A 26,162-nucleotide genomic window follows, 5' to 3' on the forward strand; every position below is an offset into this window, starting at 1 on the left:
ACAAACACCACAACGTTTTTACTCTTTTAAACAAAGAATTGCACCCTCAATAATGCACTTACAGACACCAACTATGAGCACAGATTATCAATTTAATACTAGTGTGTTAAAGGGCGTTTTCACATTAGCACTTTTGGTGCTGTCTTCCAAACTCGGGTGCGCATTAGATTTTATTTATATTAGGGCTGTTAAAAGATTAATTGCGAATAATCGCTAACAAAATAAAAGTTTGTTTTTGCATAATATTTATGTATGCGCTGTGTGTAATTATTTTGTATATATAAATACAGACAAATGCATATATGTGTATTTAAGAAACTTTACATGTATATAAATATTTTTTTAGATTTTAATATATTTTATATTATACATAAAAATATATATATATACATAAACAAAAAAAATCTTAAATGTATACATGTACAGTATGTGCGTATTTATATATAGATGATAATTCGCGACAATACACACAAATATATTATGCAAAAACAAACTTTTATTTTGTATGTGATTAGTTGCGATTAATCTATTGACAGCCCTTATTTATATAGTGCTTTTCACAATTGTTCAATGTTCCAAAACAGCTTTACATGGAATAGAAACAAAGAAAACACAAAAAAGCAAAGAACAACAAAGCATGAACAAAGCTACGTTTTTAAATATAGTAATTCATTTTTATTTTCTTATTTGTATAATGTAATATGTAGAACTCCATTCAAACTATATTATGAACATGGTCTAGGATGGATTACATGAAGGTATCCAAATTTGTTACTACATGCAGTAGAATAATGCAATAAGTAATACTTCAATTCCAAACTATAAAAAGCTTTGTAACTGGACCACAAAAATGAAAGCAATATTATTGTGATGTACAAAAGAAAGTCTTGAGAAAATCTAATGTCGTTATTATTAAATGGATGCTGTATTATGAGGAGAATACACTGTAAGCCCGGATAAGTTGAATATACTTTAAAAAATGAAGCAAACTTGTTGCCCTAAAAACTTTAAGTAATGATTTCTTAAACATATAAACTGTTCTAACAACAATTTTAAGTTGAATAGACTTCTTCCAATATTCCTGCACTCTTAACCCAGATTAGTTGACAAAATTTGTGAGGAAACCCTTGCATATAACTTTAGTTTTTATCACTTTATATTACTTTTGATGTTATAAATGGTATTATAACACAGAATTGATGACTGATCTTAAGTCAGTCATTGAATAAACGTGATTCTTCACAGAAAAACACAAAAATTTGTTTTTTGACATGCATTGTCAGTACTGTGGAGAGAAACAGTGTTCGAATTGAAGGGGGTCTGGGGGGGTCCCGGACCTCCTATAAGCCTTAAGGGACCCCCCATAAAGCACAAAAATATAAATTAGGGGGGTCCCCTGGTTTTTATTAAAATTAAAATACTACATAAATTTAAAATCCTCATTTTGCGTGTCACAAAGCGATACTGTCCATTATTTGTCCCAATTTCGCAATAAAATAATTCAAATGACTTCTGTCCGAAATAAAGAAACTCGCAAGTGCGCCTCATGCTGTTTTCTGGAGGAATTGACAGACGAGTGTCTCTATCTGCATGTGGAGTATTTTTTACCTCAGTTGCGGTGAGAATCTTTAGTAATCTTTAGGTTAAAGGGTTTTTTAAAAAATCTTCTCAAACAATTATTTTATAACAGTGGCAAAGCTATCCACTCAGACTGACGGCTGGTCAACACAGTCACACAAAATATTTTATTAGGAAAGCAGAAGAAATCACGCTTAAATGATAATAAATGATAGTCTCTTTAATACTTAGCCTATCACTCAACTACGCATCTTTCAGAAATAAATAATTATTTGTAGAAAGTATCTTTTGCATGTGTTTTTTTAAACCTTGGAAAAATGTAACATGCAGGGCCGAAGTGGGACTCATTTTCAGCCCTGGGGTTTCATGTCTTAGACCGGCCCACTTTAGTTCACCACTGACTATATTAAAATAATATAATTAAATCCTCAGTGCACTATTCTTTGCAGCCTTGCAATTAATATATTTTCCAAAAATATTGTTTCCAATTCAATGCAAATAGTCTAAAAACAACAAAATGTTTTTGCCATAATCATGCAGCCCTACCATAAGGTATTTTAATATTATTCAATTAAACTTATTCAAAAACTGCTGAAAAGGATCAAATGTTTTCCCCTATACTTTTTCCCCTAGCGTTTTGCATGAAATAGATGAAGAATAACTATTAATAGATTAATCATTGTTACATATATAACTTACCGGTAGATATAAAAAATACGACATTTACCTTTTATCAAGTTATCAACTGCTGAAAAGGAACAAATGTTTTCCCCTATATTTTTTCCCCTAGCGTTTGCATGAAATAGATGAAGAATAACTATTAATAGATTAATCATTGTTACATATATAACTTACCGGTAGATTTTTACCTTTTTTTTACATTTACCTTTTATCAAGGTATCAAGTTGCGCTCAAGTTTATTTTAAATCTAAACGTGCAGCAAGTGCACTCAAATAGACGCGTCTAAAACAAAACTTGTGTTCACAGGCGACCGCTTTGAAAAGCAGAAGGCGGCGGCGCGTCATGCGTTGTCCATGCGTTTTAAATGAATATGGACCCTAATTATGATTATGAACGCAAGAATTACTTCGTGGTCGGAAGCTGGGGCACAATCAACTTGGTCATAAAGCGGTGGGGACGTATACCACCCGCAAATTACGCGAATGGGGGTGCTGTGAGTGCTGGGGACAGCAACCTTCAACCTGGTGGCATGATAACTATCTTTAAAATTATGTATCTTTAAAAAGATTAATTATATGTAATTTATACAGTGAAGAAGACAGTGTTATTATTCATTTGATTCTATTTATGTACCTAAATACTACTGTTAGATCTTGCTTTATTTGTAACTTTGTTCTTTTCTATTTTTATATGCTCATAAGTTTTGCTGATCCGAAAATGATTCAATCTATGACTCAAAAAACGCAATGTAATCATTCATTTTACCACTACTATATAGTAAAATTATGTAATTTAAGAATGAGTCCACCCTATTTCACCCCTATTCTGTTTTAAAGTTCTGCCCTTGCCAGTGTTTCACACTAATTTGAGGGGTAAACTTTTTTTAGAGTTTGAGTTAAGGGTAATTTGGGGTTTCTTTGATTAAAAGCAGGATCAGATGATTGTTGATCAAGGACGATCACATCTTACGTTGTGAAATCACAGCGACCCTATAATGAGGGGGGTGGGGCTTGGCCGGGGGGTGGGGCTTAGCTAGGGGACCCCCCATAAGCTTTCACATAATTCGAACACTGGAGAGAAATACAATAAAGTGTTCTGAACAGGATTCATGTACGGAAACACTGATCACCTGAACGGTGACTTTACAAAATTATATTTATAATAAAACATCAATAATATAAGAGCTTAAACCTATATGACATTTTATTAAAAAATATTTAAGTAGTGAAAGTTCTTATCAGTTTTTATTCTGTGAAAAAGCAGAAAATAATCAAAGTATTCAGGCGCAAAGGATTATGGGTATTCCTCACAACATGAACTAATAATTTTAAGTTTATTCTACTTGAATTTTTTAGTTTAATGGATTTTGTAAGCTTAAAAGGTAAATCAACTAAACTTTTTTAAGCTTTGGCTTCAAAACAGAAAATATTAAGTTATGTTTATTTGATTGTATAAATAAAGACAATATCAGGGTTAACAGTGTAAAAGAGGCAGATTTGAACAAGAGACTTCACGTCAAAAGCCGTTCCATAAGCCATAAGCTCTACTGCTTACTCTACTTTTAGTAATTTACAATGTTGGCGTTTTTTTTTAAATTTCAACCAGTGTTAACAATCTAGTTTTTGCCAACAAGGGACGCTATTTGCACATGTGTAAATAGACACTCAGCTAAAATGTTTCTCTGATCGTGCCAGAAAATATCATTTTGCATTTGCATTCTCGTTTTAGTTTTTTATAATTATTGTAAAAAAAATTGTTCGTTGAATTCATACGAATTAGCCAACTCGTAAAATATGTACTAATTCTCATGAGATCAGACTGTCCTATCCTACAGTACATACAAAGACATCTTTTTAAAGTACACAGGCGCAAAAAGAAAATTAACATCACCGGTGACAGACAGCGGTGCTCGTATACTGTGCTTCTCCTCTGTCATGGGTGCTTTAGTCAGGAACTGTAGGGCAGTGAATGAACAGACACCTCAGCGCTTTAAATGTGTCGACACATCTTGTTCATTATGTCATAATATCTAAGCTTCGCAATGTATCCTGCCACATTGCTTTGTTTATCAGTACAATGTTACCAATGTAGTAATTTATAATACAAATATTACATTTACTTTGCCTGTATAAACTGTTTTTATATGACAACAGCAACATTGTTGATGTTTAATTACATCATGGCGGATAAAATAAATAGCAGATAAAAGTTTAAATACAGGTTAAATCTAAGATTTAATTGGTGCAAAAAAATCACGAATTAAACTGTGATCAACAAATCGTAGATTATCTCTAAACTCTGCTTAATTTAATCCTTGTTGGTGCAACCCACCCTCTGAATTTCATTCATTAATTTATTCTTAATACAGTTCAGCACAACCCTGGTTGTTATGGTGACAGTCAGAGAAAAAGTGACAATGTTGAAGAGTCTGTGTGTTATTTTTCTAATTTTCTACCTAATTCTCTGTCAGCGTTTCTCTCTCTTTCTTCTCCGTCCAGCCTCCATCAGATAATACCATTCAAACCCACTCGACACCCAAACTCATCTCAGATTGAACAGATCTAACAAAGGCATGCATGAAAGGACAGGCGCTCTTCTATTTCCCCTCTCGGCCTTCACACGCTCTCAAAGCCATCAGTATTTGTTAACACTCGCCTTTCTCTCCAAAAATCAATGCCATGGTTTTTCCATCTGCAAAGTGTTTGATTGACAGGTTTCCCTATGTAACATACTGTATAACCATTGCCCGAGCCTGCGGACTTTCAGCCATATCCTATGATTATTTTAGGACAAAAAATTTGAAATATATTTGAAAATGTTATGAACATGATTAAACATGATGTTACAAAATATTTAACAACCAAACATGCAAGTGATGTTCCTTTAATGTGGAATTTAAATGATGTTTATTACAATCATGTAGTCTTGTTTTCACTTTAGTTTATGCAATTTTAGCTACAATTAGGTGCCGCCCCAGTGCCAACTTTTGTATCTCCTTGTATCATTTTTTTCTGAGAGTGTCACTTACTGAGCAACAGAAGGTGTGTTGAGTATCAGCTGTCTCTGCTGAGTATTCATCTATTAGTCAGACATCCGGCTCCAGCTTTCATTGCTTAATCATCCAATAACCGCCTGATGATACAAAGGGAAATAATAAGGTGACGGGAATGTTGTTCATCTTTAGGCCTTTTTACACTGCACTTAACCCTGGGTTTTCTTTGTTCTAAACCCCGCTTTTAACCCTAGGTTGAGGATCGTTTCACACTTGTAATTTAGATACGGGGTTATACCTGAAATTAACCCATGGTTATGAAACTCTGCTCTGAAGCCAAACGCATGCAGTGTGATAGGAACAGGGTTAGAAAGTTATGACCCCAATGAAACCCAGCGGAAGCAGCTAATCAAGGTGTTCAGGGTTGCTTGATAATTACAGACAGGTGTAGGAGAAGGGTAAGCTCTTAACGATTGGTTAAGTATACAGTTGAACAGAAAAACCTGAGGTTAACTATTTCCAGTGTTCAAAGACCTTTTGTTTCAGATCTATTGTAATTGGTTACTAAACCTTGAGCTGTGTGTGTCCTAGTGCAGTGTTTCCTAATCCTGGTCCTCGAGGACCCCCTACCAAATGTTTTAGATGTCTTCTTATTTAACACACCTGATTTAACGCATTAGCTTGTTAGGGAGACATGTTTACCATTTTGGAAGGAGGCTGATAAGTTGAATCAAGGGTTTTAAATGAGGAGACATCTAAAACTTTCTGGGAGGAGGTCCTCGAGGACCAGGATTGGGAAGCACCGTCCTAGTGTGACGTGACAGATGTTGAAATAATGTGACAGAGATTTGTTTCTTTTTAAAAAAAATTTTTTTAAGAAAGGTCTGATTTAAAAAATGTATGTTTTTGCCAGGCGCTGTTTTCAAAGTGTTTCGGAGATCTGCATTTCCAGCATTTGCTTTAATGGGATTAAAACCAGATGACCTTGGCCTTGCTACTCTCATTCATCACCCGATCTGCAAAAGTCCATTTAAATGAAATACATTGTTTGTATTTTTTAAGAAATTCCAATTTTGAAATGTTTTATCCTTTGTAAGACTTCTTTTAAACAAAATCTTTTGTGCAATTTTTTATACAAATAAATTAAATTCAGTTTCTACAAACCCAACTTGAAAACATCCATATGCAGATTTAAAAGTTTGAGATTGTAAATCCCAAGATTGTAAATCCCCATTTATATGTTTAAATGTCAGGAGTTCCTGTCGGAATGAAAGTAACACTTTTGTCGCATTGCTAATACTGTTGCACAATGTTAAAATGTATATTTTTCTATATTTTTCAAATGTTATTTTATTTCATTTTATAGTGTTCAAATTGTTGAATTTTTTTTTATTTTCAACATTTCAAATTTTTACTGTCGGGTTGCTTTTGAAACATTTGATTAAACTGAAATTTCAAATGAAAATGTAATTTCATAATTTTTACAACAATAAATTACAAAATATCTTTGTAGTTACTTATACTATGACCTTGTTAATATGTATATTTACTAAAAACAAGTGTAACACAGAAATCTATCTTGTTCTGTTGTGAAACTTTTGATCCACCTATGTGTTACTTTTGTCCCTATCAAAAATTTCTACTTATCAAAAAATAAGCATTCACTACTGGTGTTCAAAGTGAAATTATACTGAAGTCATTTTACATTTGTTCAAAATTACACCTGGTATTGATACCACACTTGTGAGTTACTGACCTCAGCAACAATATATCTCTGTCTAAAACTTTGAACATTTTGAAAACTTTGAAAATTAAACTTTTCTGAGAAATGTTACTTTCCCTGCTCTCCCCTATACTGTATACTCATGGGTAACAAGGTAACAAGAGACTAGTCTAGACTGAAGCTTCACAGCAAAATGCCCGAAGTTAAATTAGCACCGGCTCTGTGTTTATATGGGTACCACCAGCAGGGTGTTAAAAGTAACACGGAAGCAGTGTTAGAGTTAATTAGATACTTTAGCAATCATTTGAGTGATTATTTGATTATTGAAGACACCTGGTGATAATGAGCCGAACTACAACTACAACTTCCAGCCACTGCCTTAGATAAAATCAACTGAAAAGACATCTCTCTTATTACAAAACAGACTGACTTTTGTCTATTTGAAATTGTTTGGTCACCATTATGGTGATCAGTGGTTCCTTTAGTGGGCCAGTTTGACTCTTGTTTCTGCCTTTGAGGTCTTTGCAACAGTGTTTATTGAACACATTATTTGTTGCAAATGTTGTTAAAACAAATATATAGTTTTTATTACAGAGATTATAGATTTAAGTAAATTGTTAACACAGTCAAAAAATTCAGTAGATAATTACATGTTGATCAAATACATATTATTCTCTATAGGATTTCAGTAACAAAGCTTTCCTCAGATCAAGCTTTTCAAATTTTATTGTTAAATACTTGCTGAAAATACTTTTTTGCCTCACGTGCAGATATCATGAATCACCCCATTAATCTGAACCATGGTGACAAACATAATGTTGCAAAGCATGCTGGGATCCACCATAGTATAAAACTCATGACTCCCATCATGCATTGCAACATAAATTATATCACTATTGTTGCGATTAATGGTGTGATTCATGATATCTGCACATGAGGCAGAAAATAAAATTTCCAGCAAGTATTTAACAATAAAATTTGAAAAGCTTGATCTGAGGAAAGCTCTGTAAGTTAAAACCAATAGAGAATAATATGTATTTGATCAACATTTTATTTTCTATGAGTACTGAATGTTTTGACTGTGTAAACAATTTACTTAAATCTATGATCTCTGTTACAAAAACTTTATAAACTTTGTTTTAACAACCTTTGCAACAAACAATGTGTTCAATAAACACTGTTGCAAAGATCTCAACAGGAAAAACAAGAGTCAACCCACCCAACTAAAAGAACCACTGATCACCATAGTGAGCAAACAATTTCAAAGTAGACAAAAGTCAGTCTGTTTTGTAATAAGAGAGATGTCTTTTCAGTTGATTTTATCTAAGGCAGTGACTGGAAGTTGTAGTTCGGCTCATTATCACCAGGTGTCTTCAATAATCAAATAATCACTCAAATGATTGCTAAAGTATCTTATTAACTTTAACACTGCTTCCGTGTTACTTTTAACAACCTGCTGGTTGTACCCATATAAACACAGAGGGGATTTTGCTGTGTTTGTTATACTTGCACTTTGCTTTTCTCTGAACCGCAATCCTCATTTACATTACAGAAATGGTAGCTTTAGCGTAGCGTAGCGTAAGTTCTACCAGGAAACTCGAATGTTACGTCATTCATGTCACAAGGCGCAATCAATCACCCCTGATACTGAGAGTATATAAGCCTCGTACTCACCTGTCTTTGCGTTCGCAGATACTGATGCCAGCATTAACAAGCTCGATGTTCAGTGCATATGTACACTAAAGTGTTAGTTACCTGTTGTAACACGCCGATTCAAATGTTGAGTGATTTTATCGTGCATTCGAACTGTTTTCCTGGGATTTCTCATCTCGTTACGTTTCACCTGCACCATCGCGAGGAGCTCTCAAAGAAGGTTAAAGACTTAAAAAGGAAGTCTGCAAGCTTCCTTAAAAGTGTGTAACCCTGCAGTACACAGGGAAGGATACCACAGGCCGTTTCTTTTTATGAACAGTGCAAGAACATTTGGATGATCTGTAAAGTGTATCCATAATATTGACTGCCGCACACTCTGAACGCCCGCAGCAGATGTCACTAATCATCATTGATTGGCGAAGCGCTGCACCTGCACGGGTTTGGAAGAATGCCGAAGATTGATATCTTCCTCATCACAGGATCTTTGTTTTTTATCCACAATACCAAATGCTCCGCTTATTATTGGTTTTAAACCGTACGCGAATGTTTTGTGAAGCAAAGACATGAAATCGACTTGGATTAGTGATAGGTCGTTCGCGAACGCCGGCTCTAAGAGCCGATTCTTTGTAGCGAACGAGCAGAGCCGAATCTTCAGACGCATGCAGGGGAGCCGGCTCCTCTACGGGAGCCGAGCCAGAAGAACCGAATCTATGAAAAGAGCCGGACTGCCATCACTAAAATGTAGAGCCGGAGCTTGAGCCGAAAGAGCCGAATCAATGGAAAGAGCCGGACTGCCCATCACTAATTTGGATGAACGGCTATTGCTCGCGGAAATTTCGCACATTAAATACGGCGTGTATGCAATGCATGACATGCTGCAAACAGGCGAATGACGCGGTCTAATGTTTGCGTGTTTAATTGGAATAAGGAGTGCGCAAAGTATACGAGCTTCATCTGAACTGTCCCTTTCAGTGTTTCCCATAAACATCAATAATATAAGGTACCAATTATTCATGTAACAGGTTCTTGCAACGTCCTATACCTGCTACGGTACTACAACGCAAGTTGCTTAATGCCTGACAGTTATTCATGCAAACTGTTCATATCAAATGCAAATATTTACGTTAGATCTTCACTCACCTGACCCTAATTACAGACTTTAAGGATACGGGGATACGCTAATTTACGAACTTTAAATCTCATGGTAGGACACACCATTAATATATCATTGGAGAATAAATCCTGGTCATACAGCGTAAAGTTTTCAAGCACACATTTTGTTGCTGAGCAAATCGTAAGTGTGTGTGGTCGAATGGCAACAGTAATGCATAGTGTCAATTTTATTGAGCACGGGGTTCAGCATAAATGTTTCCATCTAAAGCTTTGTGCTTTAAGATCTTCAGTTAGTTATGCACATGTATAAAGTACGAATGCATCAACTTTTAATTGTACTTTTCAAATGAGACTTTATTCCAGATCTCAGTCAACTTCTTATCCGAGCTCGGTCGCATTGAACATCTCATCTATTTATCTGGATTATTTTCTCCTAAGGTAAGCTCTCTTATTCATTATACTCCCAACAAACATGAGACGTCCAAAGGACGTTCCGATTATGTCCATATCGGGTCGGTCGGTCCAGAACCTAATCTGCACCTAATCTGCACGTCTAAACGACGTGCAGATCCAGTACAGTATTTGGACGTCTGACTACGACGTCTTTTGGACGTTGATATGCAGTTCAATATTTGAGGGTCCGTTCTTGGACGTCATTTAGACGTTCAAAACAGGTTCAGAAAAAAAATATAAAAACTTATGCAATAAAAACGACAAATGAGTTCTGATTCAAAACAATGTAACATGACGTTTTTTTTTTTGTGAAAATTCTTTAAGGTGATAAAATATGTTATATTTTTAAGAATGAATGTTCACAACGCGTGCCAAAATCTACTGCATTTCTTTTGTGTAATTTGCAAATTAAACCAAATTCAAGTGTGATTTACAAAAATAATCAACATTGCAATTTTAAGTTTAACCACAAGGGTGTGTAAAAGCTTAGGTGGCGAGGTGGCGCGTGATCTTTTTTTGCACGTGATCAACAGACGTATAATTAAGCGAGCCCCAGCCGTAAACGTACTCAACGGATTCAACCTGCTGTGAACAGGAGAACAGGTAAGTTATGTTTATCCATTCCAAACAGTGTGTGTTTATTTTGTTTTGTGTACTTATTTTATTGCCAAAAATATTTTTGTTAGAAAACGTCGAGTTTTTCGAGAATTGTTTTCGATAAACGGATGACAGAATTTGACACCGCGGACATTCCGTAGGCTATTTTCAGACTTTGTTAGTTGTTATTAACGAACTGATGCCTTGGTAAGGTGTTATTAACTGACTGTTAATATGTTCGCGTATTAAATATTTTTCAGTGAGTTATTTTAGACCGTCTTGGGGAACTCTTATTATCTCTTTCAGTCCGAGGGGGACTCGTTCCTAATAACAGCCATGTGAAACTAAATACACGGTCGTACAATTGACTTTTTCTTCCCACACAAAAAATGACATCCGTCCTTTTATAATATTAACCATTTGAATGCATTTTTAATGATTTTGTCTAAGTGACATGCTTGAAAGTGGGCTTCTATGGTAAAAGTTCACCTGTCAATCAAAGAGCTCCGTTCAATACAAGCGCACAGGCACTGTAGTAGACAGCCAGACAAAGAAGTGATTAAGTAAGGAAACTAACATGATGATAACTTGATAATGACCCCCTTTGCCTTGCAATCTATTCATAAAATTAAGAGCCTTTATTAACCTTTGGAATTTAAACAAAATAGAATAATTGTCTTTTCTGTCATGTTCTTAACATACTGTTTAGTCAATAAAGATGAATGAATACTGAATGCATATTAATTTACAAAGGCATTTGCAATATATTTGACTTCTTTTTCTCCTTTCTGTTTTTGTAAACAGGACCTACATACACCCCAAAGGCTCTTTTCAGAGCCATTTGACCAAGCATCTTTGTACAGTAAGTATTTGTTTTGATTAACCTCAAAGAAAACAAAATACATTTTAATATATGCTGACGTTTGTAATATCTTGCTCTTTTTCAATTATGTTTCAATAGTGCCGGTTTTCCTTCAGTAGTGCCAGTTTTCCTAAGGTAATTTAAGATCTTTTTAATTAACCATTTTGTTCAATTTCATGTAAAGGTCCCGTTTTCCGGATCCAATATTCCAAACTTTAGTTAGCATTTAATGTTGCTGTTAGAGCATAAATAATACCTGCAAAATGATAAAGGTATATTTTCTCTAATACAATTCACCTTTCAAAGCCTTCAGTGACCTGCCGGTTTGTACTACAGTCCTCTACTTCCTGGTTGAATGATGTCAATATTAGAGGTGTTTTTTCCTAACCTCTACCCACAGGAATATATCAGTCACCAGCTAAGCTCAAATGCAGTGTTGCCAGATAGAATTGATGGTTTCTACCCCAAAAGCTGTCCAAAACCTTCCCAAAGGCACAAAAAATGCCCAAAACATTTAATCAACATTTTGATTCAATTTGATCAGCATTTAGTTCTTTAACTACCACAGTTATTGCACTATAGCCTACTATAGCTAGCAATTAAACCCCAGCAGCTACAGAATCACAATAGTAAAATGACAACATAACTCGTTTACATATACAGCTATGCCCCTCACCACATGCAAAATGCACATTTACAGTGTATATTTAGATAGTTTTGGGATAATACAAATATTTAATTCGTTTTTAATAAATTCAACAATGTCTGATTTTATCTATTTATATTATTAATAATAATATACCTGTATTATACTCCTTATAAACAGGTGTGTGAGTAAGAGCTAGAGATCGTATAGGCTAACTTTTAACGTTAAATGCACAACAATAATTGGCTGTATGTTAACATGCAAGGATGCTGAAAAGCACTATGAACATCTAAACCTTTCAGAACTATGTAGCCTACGAATCATTTTGATTGGTTGATTCTTTGTTATTTATGGGGCGGTTTCCCGAACAGGGATTAGACAGAGCTGTCCAAACTGAAAACAACTTGCAGTGACATCTTAAAACACATCAGTGCTCTTTGTTTTGGTTCAAAATGCACACAAGTAGGGGTGGTTTCCCGAACGGGTATTATTTTATGCCGGGATTAGGCCTTAGTATAATTAGGCATTATAACTAGTTTTCAACAAACATGCCTTACTAAAAACATTACTGGTGTCCATTTTGAGGCTAAACAAAGGACACTAATGTATTTTAAGATATATCAGTGCAAGTTGTTTTCAGTTTGGACAGCTCTTATATTTATTTTAGTCTAGGAGGACTAATCTAATCCCTGTCCGGGAAACCACGGCGTAATGTTTTTAGTAAGGAATGTTTGTTGAAACTAGTTATATTTCCTAATTAAACTAAGGCCTAGTCTTAGCTTAAGCTAATCCCTGTCTGGGAAACCACCCCATAATGTCCCATGTTTAAGACTGCATATCTATACACACGCATGTAATAACTTTTAATTTGCTTGTCTTGATTATTGGCATCCTAAGATATTATATAACTGCCTGTGACATTCTTGGAGTTTGACTTTAATAATAACATAATTCTCAACACTTGGTAATGACTGTACTGTAATATTGTGTGTCAACAATTGCAAATAACATATTAATGTTCTTTCTTTAATATATTAGATTTTACCTCGTCCTCCACTGCCTCCAGTAATTCCTGGTTTTAAGGTTAGTCATTTTTTTTTTGTTTTCAGTGCCATTCGTCTCAACCCTGACTTCCTAAATAGTCTAAATTTGAATACAAAAATCTGGGCTTGATTTGGTTTTTCTGAAGGTGTTTAAAAGATTTACTGTTTTTGATCCTCTGGGTCTAAATGACCCTCCAATGTGAATAAGACAAGTTACAATTTTTTAATAGTTTAATTTGTAGAAAAAAGAAATGCATCCAATATTAATGTGAAAATAATATACATGTACAAATCCCCGGTTCTAGAGAACAAACATACATACTTTCTTAAGCACACACAAACACACAAGTAGAGTTTTTTTTACAGATGTTATATATACATCAGGGTTCCCCAAATCTTACCCTGGAGGGCCGGAGGACTGCAGAGTTTAGCTCCAACGCTGATCAAACACGCCTGAGCAAGCTAATCAAGGTCTTCATGATCACTAGAAAATCACAGGTGGGTAAGTTTGATTAGGGTTGGACGTAAACTCTGTAGTGTTCCTTAACTCCAGGATAAGATTTGGGGAACCCTGATATACATAGTCATCATTCAGTTATTATTGAAGAGCCACACAGATCCAAAATCGAAACTGACCTGTATTGCAGTGTGTCATGTAGCTGCCCATCAATGTAAACAATGTGCAAAGTAGTTGAACCAAAAACTTTAATACAAGTTATTGGCTTCTAAAGTAGGTCGACTCTTACTCACTGAAACGAGTCGTTATATGGACTGATTCTCCTGCCTGACATTTTCCACGTCACAGGAACACTTCCACGTCACACGGGATACTAATCTCCGCCTACAGCCTTGCCTGCGGGAGAAACGAAAACTATGACCTGCCCAAAGCTAGTTAGTGTAAACATCATGCTGTGTTTTCAGTTTGTGCTGTTTTCACTACCAAAGGAGACATTTTCAAGGAGGGTATACTAAATGTTTGGGTGTGAAGAATCTGTGGTTAAAATTAGGGGTCGATCGATTATCAATCTGGCCGATTATAGACGTCGATATTAAGCATTTTGCCGACTATCAACATCGGACATTTTAAAAGCCTATTTGCCGATAATGTAATTTGATTTTAAATGCACTATTTCGGCTCTGACGCAGCCATGGATTTAGTGAGAGCCGTCGGAACACGGAACAGGGCACTCTATTCAGTTGCCTACAGCAATGCCTGCCCCTTGCCCATCTGATTTGTTGGGAGTCATGAGTCCGGCCAATCAGCGCAGGAGGCTGAAGACACCGCAGAAAGCGCTTGCTAACTCGAGCTGCTTTGCAATGATTTCGCTCTGTGAGTTGACACTGCAATACAAGAGTTTAGCACGCGTTTCAGGCAGTTGACCGAGCTGGCATTTGCACGTCAATGTAAGTCATGTCATTTTAAAAATACAAGCCACTTTAAAGCATAAAGAACTTGACCACTTTGGTCTTCACTCAGTGTGCTCTTATGCACGCGCACACAGCCGCCTGCTTGCAACAAGTAACAGATCAAGTTATTTTTTGCGACTTATTTATTACACAGAAATGTTCATATACACACGGGTATGCTTAAATGCCTGTTTTGAGGACATACAGTTGCAATCAGAAATATTCAACCCCCTCACCTCAAAAAACATTATAGTGATGTTGATAAAAAAATAATAAAAATCTCTTGGAATGTTAAATATTTTGGAAATCTTCTTATACCCAAGGCCCTTCAGATGTGATGAAATAATCTCCTCTCTTAGCTTTTGTGGAAGCTCCTTTGTCTTTCCCATGATTGCAACTCACCTTGAAGACCTTGATGGTTGGAGTTTATATATGCATCACAGCTGAAGCAAAATGGATCGTTATAGAGTTCCTAAAGGCTTAATGAGGTTTCAGCTGCACTTCAGGCCATAAAAACTGTCAGAAAGCTTTAAAAATAACAATATTATATAGGGGTTGAATAATTGTGACATGGCTATCTTAACAAAATATACTATTACACACAAATACTACATCAAACATTTTCTGTTTTGATTTTATGCCTCACTTAACTCATAAAAACTCATCCAAAGCAGAATCCCGCACTTTGAAAAGATTTTTATTTATAAATCCTTAAAACTCTTTGGGGGTTGAATATTTCTGATTGCAACTGTATATACTTAAGGAATAGGCTGTTGAACCAACTAATTGTGCCTATGATATGGTATTAATGTTATAGTTTTATGAAAACATTTGTAGTCTTTTTAAAAACATACAGAATGAAGCTATGAAGGCAATTAAATTAATTACACCTATTACATAATACAAATTGTTTAGTTAATCATTATATCCATATGATTAGGGATGCTCCGATCAGGATTTTTGCAACCAATACAAATTACCGATCTTTTATCTTCGCGATCGGCCGATACCAATTCCAATTTTTTTAGCTGATATGCAAGCTATTTGATGACTGTAACTGTTACATTTTTTTCTAGATAACGTAATACCACAGATGTTGCCTTTGTTATATTACTTACAGTAATTGGGTATATTATTGTTTTAATAGAGAATCAAATAAATTAGCACTCTTCTCCAAAGAGTTATTTAATATCTCTTTAAAAACGTTTGTCTCCTAAGAGTACTGAAAATAAAACACTTCACAGTCTTTACTGTATGTATTAAATATACACACATTCGTATGAAGTATAACAGTTCCTTAGTCAAGAGCAGAGAGTGATTGTATTGAGAGATTAATTATGATACTGTAGCTTTAAGACGTGAGAGAGATCGCTCTGTTCACTTGCACTGATGACAGGCTGCTGTGTGTGCGTGCGGCGGCTGAACGCAGACAAGAGCAGCTGTGAGGAAAATGAACGTTTAAACGCTCAAATGTTGTTATTATTACTATGATTGTTATAATTAACATTTCTTAGAGTCAGAAGAATTAAAAATGTTTCAAAGCATTGAGAGTTTTTGTCAGACCCTGAGTCTTAATTTTGACATTAATTTTCATTTTTACACCAGCCATATCAGTTCAGAATATCAGTTGTCGGTCTACTTGATCAGTAATAATCGGTATCGGCATTGGCTCTGAAAAACACATATCGGTTGACCTCTAGTTAAAATTAATTTTTCACAGAGGGATTTATTAACTCAGACGTTTGGCAATGAAAGATTGTTCAGTACCCACTTTATTTGAAACAACATGCGTCTCCTAACCACAACCTGTAAGTATGAGTATAGCTACATACTTGCTTAAATGAGTGTAAAATGTCTATCATCGTTTTTATTGCTTCGTTGTTTAAACTCGGAGAGTCACGTTAGCAAGCAGTTAACGCATGCTCACTTATTGTTTTGCTATGACCCGGTTAGTTTACATAAATGCTTAAATGAGTGTAAAATTGTTAGTTTCTATCGTCGTTTTTACTGCTTGGATTAATGATGAATGATGGAGTTGTTTAAACTCTTAATATACTGTCAGAGAGTCACGTTAGCAAGCAGTTAACGCATGCTCACTTATTGTTTTCCTATGACACGGTTAGTTTACATAAATGCTTAAATGAGTGTAAAATTGTTAGTTTCTATCGTCGTTTTTACTGCTTGGATTAATGATGAATGATGTAGTTGTTTAAACTCTATGGGGCAGTTTTCCGGACAGGGATTAGACTAGTCCTAGACTTAAACACTTTTAAGAGCTCTCCAAACTGAAAACATCTTGCACTGACGTATCTTAAAATACATCAGTGCCCTTTGTTTTACCTCAAAATGCACACAGGTAATGTTTTTATTAAGGCATGTTTGTTAAAACTAGTTATATTTCCAAATTAAACTAAGGCCTAGTCCTGGATTAAGCCAACCCTGGTCCGGGAAACTGCCCATATATACTGTCAGAGAGTCACGTTAGCAAGCGGCTAGCGCATGCTCACTTAGGTTTTGATATGACCCGGTTAGCTAACATAAATGCTTAAATGGGTGTAAAATGTTAGTTTTTGTTGTCGTTTTTATTGCTTGGATTAATGATGAATGATGTGTATTAATGTCGATTAGGGATGCAGCGATTAACCGGTTTCACTATTAACCGCACTTTAAAATGTCAGGGTTAAGTAACCGTAAAGTTTTCACTACACTGCGTGTTTTTGTTTCAGGCACGCACAGACAAACCAGATCCACGAACCACCAAGAGGCACATGCATCATGATGCACTGTATGACAAAGCTCCGCGTTCAAAAGAATATGTGGCCGCGTGACGTGTCTCTTGGTTGTTCGTGCATCTGGTTTGTGTGTGTGTGTGTGTGTGCGTGCGTGCGTGCGTGCGTGTGTGTGCGCGCACCTACATGAGTACGTGAAAGAGCCACACTCCATGTCTGTACAGCATTAAAAACCTCCTGCTCGTGGATCAAACCTGGGCGGGGCTCCTGGTGGTCTGACTGCATTTCCTTAGGTTGAATTCTTTTAACACGTTTATGATTAATTAATGAATAGCTTGAGTTAACATGTTAATCTTGCCACCCCTAATATTTATATTTTATTTTTGTGTAATATAAAGCTACACCTGTCAAAATGACTCGCAGTACCTGGTCCAGGATGACCCTGTGTTATTATTCGTTTTGAGAACGACTTAATGAATTCGTTTTACTTCAAACAAACCAAAATAATATACATTTTTCAGTCCAAATGTAAAATTACATTTATTCAAAAGATCATTAAAATGAATAGCCTATAGGTTTCAAAAGACACCTATAATGTTTAAGTCAAAGCCAGCTAAGTTATTATTATTATCATTTGTCCAAGAATTGTAGAAAAATACACAAACTGAAAATACAGAAGAATTTAGCAATTGTTAAAAAATGTATTCATGTGATTTTATACATTAATGTTGTAAAAGAAATGAATTCTTAATAACCGTAAAACCGTGATTATTTATCAGACTATAACCGCACCATCAAAATCTATAATCGCTGCATCCCTAATGTCGATAATGTCTTCTCAGTAAATCATGTTAGCACTAGGTCAATACATGTTGCACTATTGTTGGTCTGTGCCACTGATCTGTGGTCTGCGCGGAGACTCTGTCAGTTGTCCAATCAAAGCAGTGTAGGCTACTGAAAGGAGGGGTGTAAGCAGACTAAGTCGTTGAATGGCTTCACACGAATAGTTGGGGGATCTCTGAGAAATGGGTTAATTTTAAATGTATATTTTGAGAAAATTACAGTGTGTTTTGACCTTGCATGCGTTTAAACCTGTTGTCCGGGACTAATAAACAGTGATAGGACGCTTAAAATTGTCATCTTACTGGCTCTTTACTTAATGTTTAAAATGTTTTAAATATTTTTTGTTTCAATGAAATGATTCAAAAAAAATATTTTTAATACAAACATGGCTTGAATTGCCTTTTAATTCATAATGTCATGTCAAGAATAGCGTTTTACAATATTAATAACTATAGATTTATATCTAAATTAGCTATATAGTATGTAATATTATTTGTAATTACTGTAATAAGTAAAAAAATGTATCTGTCAATATAGGTATTACAGTAAAATACACTAAAAATAAACAAGAAATAGACGTGCTGCCAGTACTGTAAAAATACAGGGAAATTGTTAACACATGATAAATCATGAGGTGAAAATTTACACCTAGAGGACAGTTGGTACAGTGCTGCAAAAGCTATGAAGTAAGGGTGTACAAAGGATTTAAACCTTGCTGTTTTCTTATAACATGTATGTGTACTTGGTGTATGACTACAGGCTGCTTTTGCATATTTATATTTTTTGTCTTTCCATTTTTACAGGTGGAGTAATGGAGTAAAGATGCAACGGAGCAGCTGATAAGAAAACATGCTTAAGACCATCTTAAACGTGCACCATCAAGAAAGGGAGGGGTACACAATAAACATTTTTTTTAACATTACTTTTTGAATAGATGCACTTTTTAAAAATTTTTTTAAAGTATATATATTGTTTATTTATGTTGTTTTTAAATGTTATAATTGTATTGTTTTTATTTGTTGTATTTAGCTTTTATGCATTTGTACACACACAAACACACAACCACATTTATACAAAATAAGTTTTGAATAAATACGTTTAATGGAGTGCAAAGTGTGAGTCTTTATTTAGCTAAATGATGTCTAAAATGAGTCTGCAGTTGACGTTATAAGACGTTGAAAATATGTCCACAATGACCACATTTCAACTAAATTTGGACCTTAAAAAGACGTCCTATGGATGTCATTATTGGACGTCCAAAAGACGTCAGAAAAAGACGTCGGAAAACCTTTCATTCTGCACCCTGATGGGGACGTCTTTTCAACGTCTTTATTGGACGTCCAAAAGACGTCAGAAAAAGACGTCGGAAAACCTTTCATTCTGCACCCTGATGGGGACGTCTTTTCAACGTCCGACAAAGATGTTGAAAAGACGTCTTTTGGACATACTTTTGCTCAGTGGGCTGGATTGGCTGACAGTGCATATTACATGCTTTTACAACCGAAAGATGGCAATGACCACGTCTTACAGCGCAATATGGAGACGGAGCTGAGGTTGTGTGGTGTATTTAATACAATTAAAACGTGTTGTTTCTGAGGGCTTGCCGTTGTTTTGGTCGGTGTGCATTCTGCGGATGTCTCAACAAAAGTTGAGCCTGTTAACCCTCATGTTGAGTTTGTTTGTTATGCAGTAGACCTCACTTAAAGTTGAAAAACGTGCGCCTTGCCTCTTCAAGAATACAACAGGTTGCATCAGTTTAAGCCATTAAGCGCATCGTGCTTTGTTTGTGACGCAGGCACACAGAATATGCGCATGTGTAGGCTACAGCGGCCTGGATACTGGTTTGAAGATGTAATGTGACTGCTAGCTTTAAATCACAGCACGTAATTCCTATTTAAAGTGCTGTTGAACGTAGGCAACGTATGTTTCTCCCGAAATGGTGGTGCCACCAGCTATTCAGAATACAAACACAATTCCTTCTCATTTTAACATGGATCCCAATGGAAATTATGTCTAAATATTTATTTGAGTGGTGTTATGTTCAAATATGGTGTTCGATTATCTTATGTGTTTCAACTATTTAATTCTAATCGTCATATGCTGTTTTAATGAATTCCAACATGACTGGAGAATTGGAATGCATTTGAAATAACTTGTTTCTAATTTAATTCAATGTTTCTTTTAAAATCTGACATATACCACAGGATTTTTGCACTCTGACAAGATTGTAGCAGCAAACGCATTGTGCGGTGATCATGCTGAATTTCTGACACTGTCAGAAAACTATTGTAGGCTATCTTGGACGCAAGACCAGGAAAACGTCCGTCTTTGAACTTCTCCCACCATACGACACTGTACCACCGACGAAGAGCCACGATCATAGAAATCGTGATGATTGTTTTACGATGGAAATCTTTCTTCTGGGAAAGCCAAAAATTATGCAGTTATAATTCTAAATGATAACTTTACAAGGAACTTTGTCTGGAATTAGAAGCGTACAATCTTCTTACTCTGCATCCTCAAGAAAATAGCGAAACCTGCATCAACTTTACATACAACCACATTACACCGGCTGCTAGGATTTAGAACATCATAACAGCGCGGCTGCTTACATGAAGCAAGCTATTTTTAAACTATATACATGTTTTTACACAGACTATGGATATGCAGTTCTATAAGTGCTTTATTTCAGTGCCTGCATTACCATCAGGGCTCTTTATCGACTTCCAGGAACTCTAATCGCATACGGCTGCAAGGATTTGAACATGCATAATTGCTACATGTACAAGAATTGGCTTTCGTTAGCACTGGGCCGTGCACACTTGCCGCGTGCACGCAGGTCGTCACGTTTCACGTCCGCAGTCGTGTATGGTGCGGTCTTCGATCGTTTCTGGATTGCCAGCGTGGCGTAGGATCTTCATTAAACAAATAATTCAGAACTTCTTAAGTGCATATCATGTAAGACTGTTAGCACAAAACTGTCACGTTTAATCATGCTATTATGGTTAGTCAAAGTTTAAGCTGTAAACTTTCATCTAGATGGCTATTACTTTCGGAGCACGTCCATCTATCAACTGCACAACCCTACTGATACCGCTCCTCAGTTTTTGGGGGTTCTTAATTTATATCGTAAACGGAGAATTTTATATAATCATCTGTGTGTCATGGCGAAGCAAGCAAGACAAGGCAACGGATCCAAATGCAATGGTTTATTTCTTAAAAACCCAAAAGTCCACAAAGCAGAACCAGAATGAAGACCAGAATACAGGACCAAAAAGTGATGACAGCAAACTATACTCAAGAAAGGACAACTGAAACACAAGGACTGTATTCATGTGGGTAAACAAGATATCAAGACACACCTGGGAAACAATCTAGAACAAGGACCAACGAACTACAGACATGGATGACATTAAAGAACTTCAAATAAAGAGTACAAGACAGGGGAAACGCAAGACACAACAGTGACACCGTGCAATCTTTAGCATCAGTCAGATCGTTTGTAACCTCTAATCTTCTCCCTACTTTTATAATGACAATATAAAAGCATGCATACATAAATTGTCTCTCTTCATCAGGAGCCGCGCTCCTAATTTCACCGTATGCAGGAAAACACTATGACATTCAATTCAATAATGGCAAGCAATAATCAAGGTATGTTTAAGCAAACTACTGGTGGTGGTGGTGTATTTAACCATGCTAAATCATGGCCCTTGCCATTTATATCATTCCTCACTCTGGCATAACGTTGCATTCTGTGGCCTTCGCGGCCTCTCTGCTATCAAGCCTAACGTGGCATCCTTCTACGGATATCCTCTACTGCTGATATTATGATTGACATTTACGGACACGTTTATGGTATGTACCTTTTGTCAATACTGGTGGTGGTGAATCTTATTGCAAGCTAACCTGTTGGCTTTTCCTACTGGGCATATCGTTGCCTTCCACGGCCTATGCGGCCTATCTAACCCTGGCATATCTTTGCCCTTCATGGCCTACACAGCCTCTCTCAACACGGCATATCGTTGCCTTCTATGGCCATGCGGCCTTTCTCACTCGGCATATCGTTGCCTTCTATGGCCTACGCGGCCTATCTCTATCTGGCATATCGTTGCCTTCTATGGCCTACGCGGCCTATCTCTATCTGGCATATATCTCTATCTGGCATATCGTTGCCTTCTATGGCCTACGCGGCCTATTTCTCTGGCATATCGTTGCCTTCCAAAGGCCTACGTGGCCTTTTCTCACTAGGCATATCGTTGCTTTCTATGGCCTACGCGGCCTATCTCTGTCTGGCATATCGTTGCCTTCTAAAGCCTACGCGGCATTTTCCCATTAGGCATATCGTTGCCTTCTGTGGCCTGTGCGGCCTATCTCTGTCTGGCATATCGTTGCCTTCTAAAGCCTATGTGGCTTTTTCCCACTAGGCATATCGTTGCCTTCTACGGCCCATGCGGCCTATCTCTCCAGCCTATCTCTCTGGGGCATATCGCTGCCTTCTATGGCCTAAGCGGTAATCCCATGGCCTCTTATGGCATCCTTCAATGTCAGTAGATAACAATTTCTCTTATCTGTTTCAGGAACCTCAAAGAAACACTGGTGGGTACCGATCATTGCGATCAATTTTTGGGGATTAGATTCTGGCCCGTCTTCATCTTCAGACAGGAACCGCAAGAATCCGTGACCCCCGGATTTGAACTATGGTCGGGGCCTACGCCAAAGAACTATACTGTGTTACATTCTAACCTTGGTTGCTAACTACTGTTAAATAAACTCATATGTCAAGTCTTAACCTATCTTCGAGTCTTTCTGGTAGAAATGGTAGCTTTAGCGTAGCGTAGCGTAAGTTCTACCAGGAAACTCGAATGTTACGTCATTCATGTCACAAGGCGCAATCAATCACCCCTGATACTGAGAGTATATAAGCCTCGTACTCACCTGTCTTTGCGTTCGCAGATACTGATGCCAGCATTAACAACCCACCCTCCCTACCACCATCACCAGGTCGGTTCCGTCCATACTCAAGGGGGATTAGATTCTGGCCCGTCTTCATCTTCAGACAGGAACCGCAAGAATCCGTGACCCCCGGATTTGAACTATGGTCGGGGCCTACGCCAAAGAACTATACTGTGTTACATTCTAACCTTGGTTGCTAACTACTGTTAAATAAACTCATATGTCAAGTCTTAACCTATCTTCGAGTCTTTCTGGTAGAACTAAAATTACTTTTACTAAAAAAATATTATCTCTGGGGGCCTCAAAAGTGCGTGGGGCCTTAGAATCGTCTCAACTCCAGTCAGCCCCCGCCACAGGTGGAGCACCTGCAGGCACTGAAAACTAAACTTAACGTACACAAACATAGAACAAGACCACAAAAAAAAAACACAGAGAAGGGGAGAAATTAAATGAATTATACAATAGTCTGGGCTATTTTTATGAGAAAACACTCAGAAAAGTTGTTGTGGGTTTATTGCACTTCTGGTTTTGCACTGCCAATTGAATTAAAAAGCTAAAAGTAGACTATAGCGGAAACTTATTCATATGGACTCAAGCAATTCAAGTAACAACAAGAGACAACTGTGGAATTAGATGTCTAATCGAACACAGTCTAAAAAATAACTCATTTACCTCAACAATTTTGTCTCAACAAAAGTTTTTAAGTGTCTAGATAGCAAGAATCTCACAAACTTTCAAAAATTCTGTGATAACACTTTTATAGCTGCACTTTCACTTTCCCAATGGTTCCAATAAAATCAATGCTTGCCATTTTTTAAAAACCGCTTTTATCATTATGGTGTGCAGCATATATTTAATTTTTTAACCCTTGCTCTGATTCAACAGTTGCTTTTCAACCTCCGACTTAATAATATATAGTACCAATAATACTGTATCAAGTACCATCCTACTTTTTACATTACTGAGTTACCTCTTTAAATGCATAAAATTACATAAGTACTGTAAAGTGGGTTGTGAACAGCGCTTCACGTTGTTATTAAATATGTATAAACCTTTAGTCTGCACTGCATACACGTGCAGTTTACGTCAATGTAACGATCGTCCAGGTTAACTCGAGCCCTCTATGGACTTTTCAGATAGCATAGACAATTACCTTAACCAGCGCAAGATCCTTCCTGCAACATTCCTTTAAACTATGAAATGAATGTGACTCTGTACATCCTTTGTCTTGTATTAAAGCTTAAAATAGTCAAAAATGATGTTGGCATACCTGACATTCTTCGTTATTATTTAATTCAAATATTTCTATCTACTTTGCAAGCTGAAAGCATCGACTGAGGTTTATTCTGCAGGCATTTTTATAATTGAAAATATCTGCCAGCATCAGAACGAATCAATCTGGAGAGCCTTTGGCTATGAATTGTGGGGAGCACAGAATCGCTTACATTAAGCTGTGTAAACTTTTATGTAAATGAGATTTAAACAGACCCAATACACAAAGCACATCCACCATGAGTCTCTGATGAATCTCATATTCATGCAATCGTTCTCTGTTCCTCTGTATCCCACACACAGGGAAATGGCTCATTGTTTTGGGTTTAATTTAACTAAAAAAACACCCAACCATTTCCAAAACTAACCAAGCATGTTACCGCAGTGAAGGATTTCAACAGGAGGTCCACAAATGCATTCAACATCTTTCTAATCATGAGTACAGCTGGTGTTTAAAGGTGACATAGAATGATTGAACAAGGTATTTATCCTTGTTCTGTGATGTGAGATGTAGACAAAAATGTTTTTGTTTGGGTCTGTAATGCCTTAGAAGCTTCCTAAAAACCTCTCTCAGATAGCTCTATTAGGGTGGGGGATTTTAAACAAGTGGTTTTGCACCTATTTGGCTCCCCCTACTGGCTTAACTTGCAATCTCATTACTGATTGGCTGACTTTGCTGCCACTCAAAAAATGTAGCCAATTATTTTAAAGTGGAGGAGCAGTGAGATGCCTGTGATGTCATAAGCATCCGTTTTTCAGATTGGGCTGTTTTTTGGCTGACATTTCTAAAAGAGGAATTTCTATGAGACTGAGATGTTTAGCATGTATAGCACTTTTTGTATGTTTGTGAATGTGGGTAGACTAAGATAATTCAACAAAGACAAGGTAAAAATGGTTTTTCATTCTCTGTCCCCTTTAAGCAAAAACAAAGTAAATAAACCATGTTGCAGGTTTATATCCTCATATTCTTGTAAACTTTTGAGTCATTCTTAAATGCTAAAGGGAGTAATCTTTCATTTGGGAATCAATGAGAAATGAGTATTTCACACAAATAGTTCAGTCAGGTTATGGTACCAGCATCAAGGACACAGATCTTCACCTCTTCCCACCCAAATCTGACATCTATCGCTGATGACTAGCAGAACAATTGTCATTGATGTCACTTTAAATGGAAGATTTTACAGCGGCATGGGTTTGTTCTTATGTAAGAGCGAGACAGCCGATGGGCGTCTCTGTTTTATTGTGGCTTGTATTGATTTGTGAGTGGGTTTCCCTGGGCTGATTTTTAATGAAGATGTGAAAAGAGGTGAGAGAGTTATCGAGTTCTGCCTGATTAGTGCTGGAGTTTGGGGCTCCCTAGGCAGTATTCAGTGTACTTTACACGGCCGACCTCTGTATCCACCCTTAGATCAAAAAGCAGGACTGACTTTGACGATTTACAGATCTACGGCTGGGACTCGTAAGGAATGTAATTGTTTCTGCTTTCTATACCACTGAACAATTCCAGAAACTGTACTCTGACTTTGTCCAGAATGTGAATATTTTATTACACACTGTGGTAAAAAAAATCGTACATATACACAAAAAAGTTAACAATGGATCTAATTAAACAGT

At 36.5% G+C, this 26,162-nt stretch overlaps 2 long non-coding RNA genes across 2 annotated transcripts; both read left to right on the forward strand.

Annotated features, from left to right (window-relative positions):
• Window positions 1–10,237: 10,237 nt before the first annotated feature.
• On the forward strand, window positions 10,238–19,776 carry LOC135744960 (uncharacterized). The gene is made up of 5 exons (XR_010530897.2): window positions 10,238–10,796; window positions 11,595–11,652; window positions 11,752–11,787; window positions 13,337–13,381; window positions 19,124–19,776. It is a non-coding gene; the product is annotated as an uncharacterized lncRNA (long non-coding RNA).
• Window positions 19,777–19,918: 142 nt separating this feature from the next.
• Window positions 19,919–23,514, forward strand: LOC135744910 (uncharacterized). Its single transcript, XR_010530879.1, has 2 exons — window positions 19,919–21,974; window positions 22,107–23,514. It is a non-coding gene; the product is annotated as an uncharacterized lncRNA (long non-coding RNA).
• The last annotated feature ends 2,648 nt before the right edge of the window (window positions 23,515–26,162 follow it).

Source organism: Paramisgurnus dabryanus, chromosome 3 (assembly GCF_030506205.2).
Source record: "Paramisgurnus dabryanus chromosome 3, PD_genome_1.1, whole genome shotgun sequence".
Lineage (NCBI taxonomy): Eukaryota > Metazoa > Chordata > Actinopteri > Cypriniformes > Cobitidae > Paramisgurnus > Paramisgurnus dabryanus.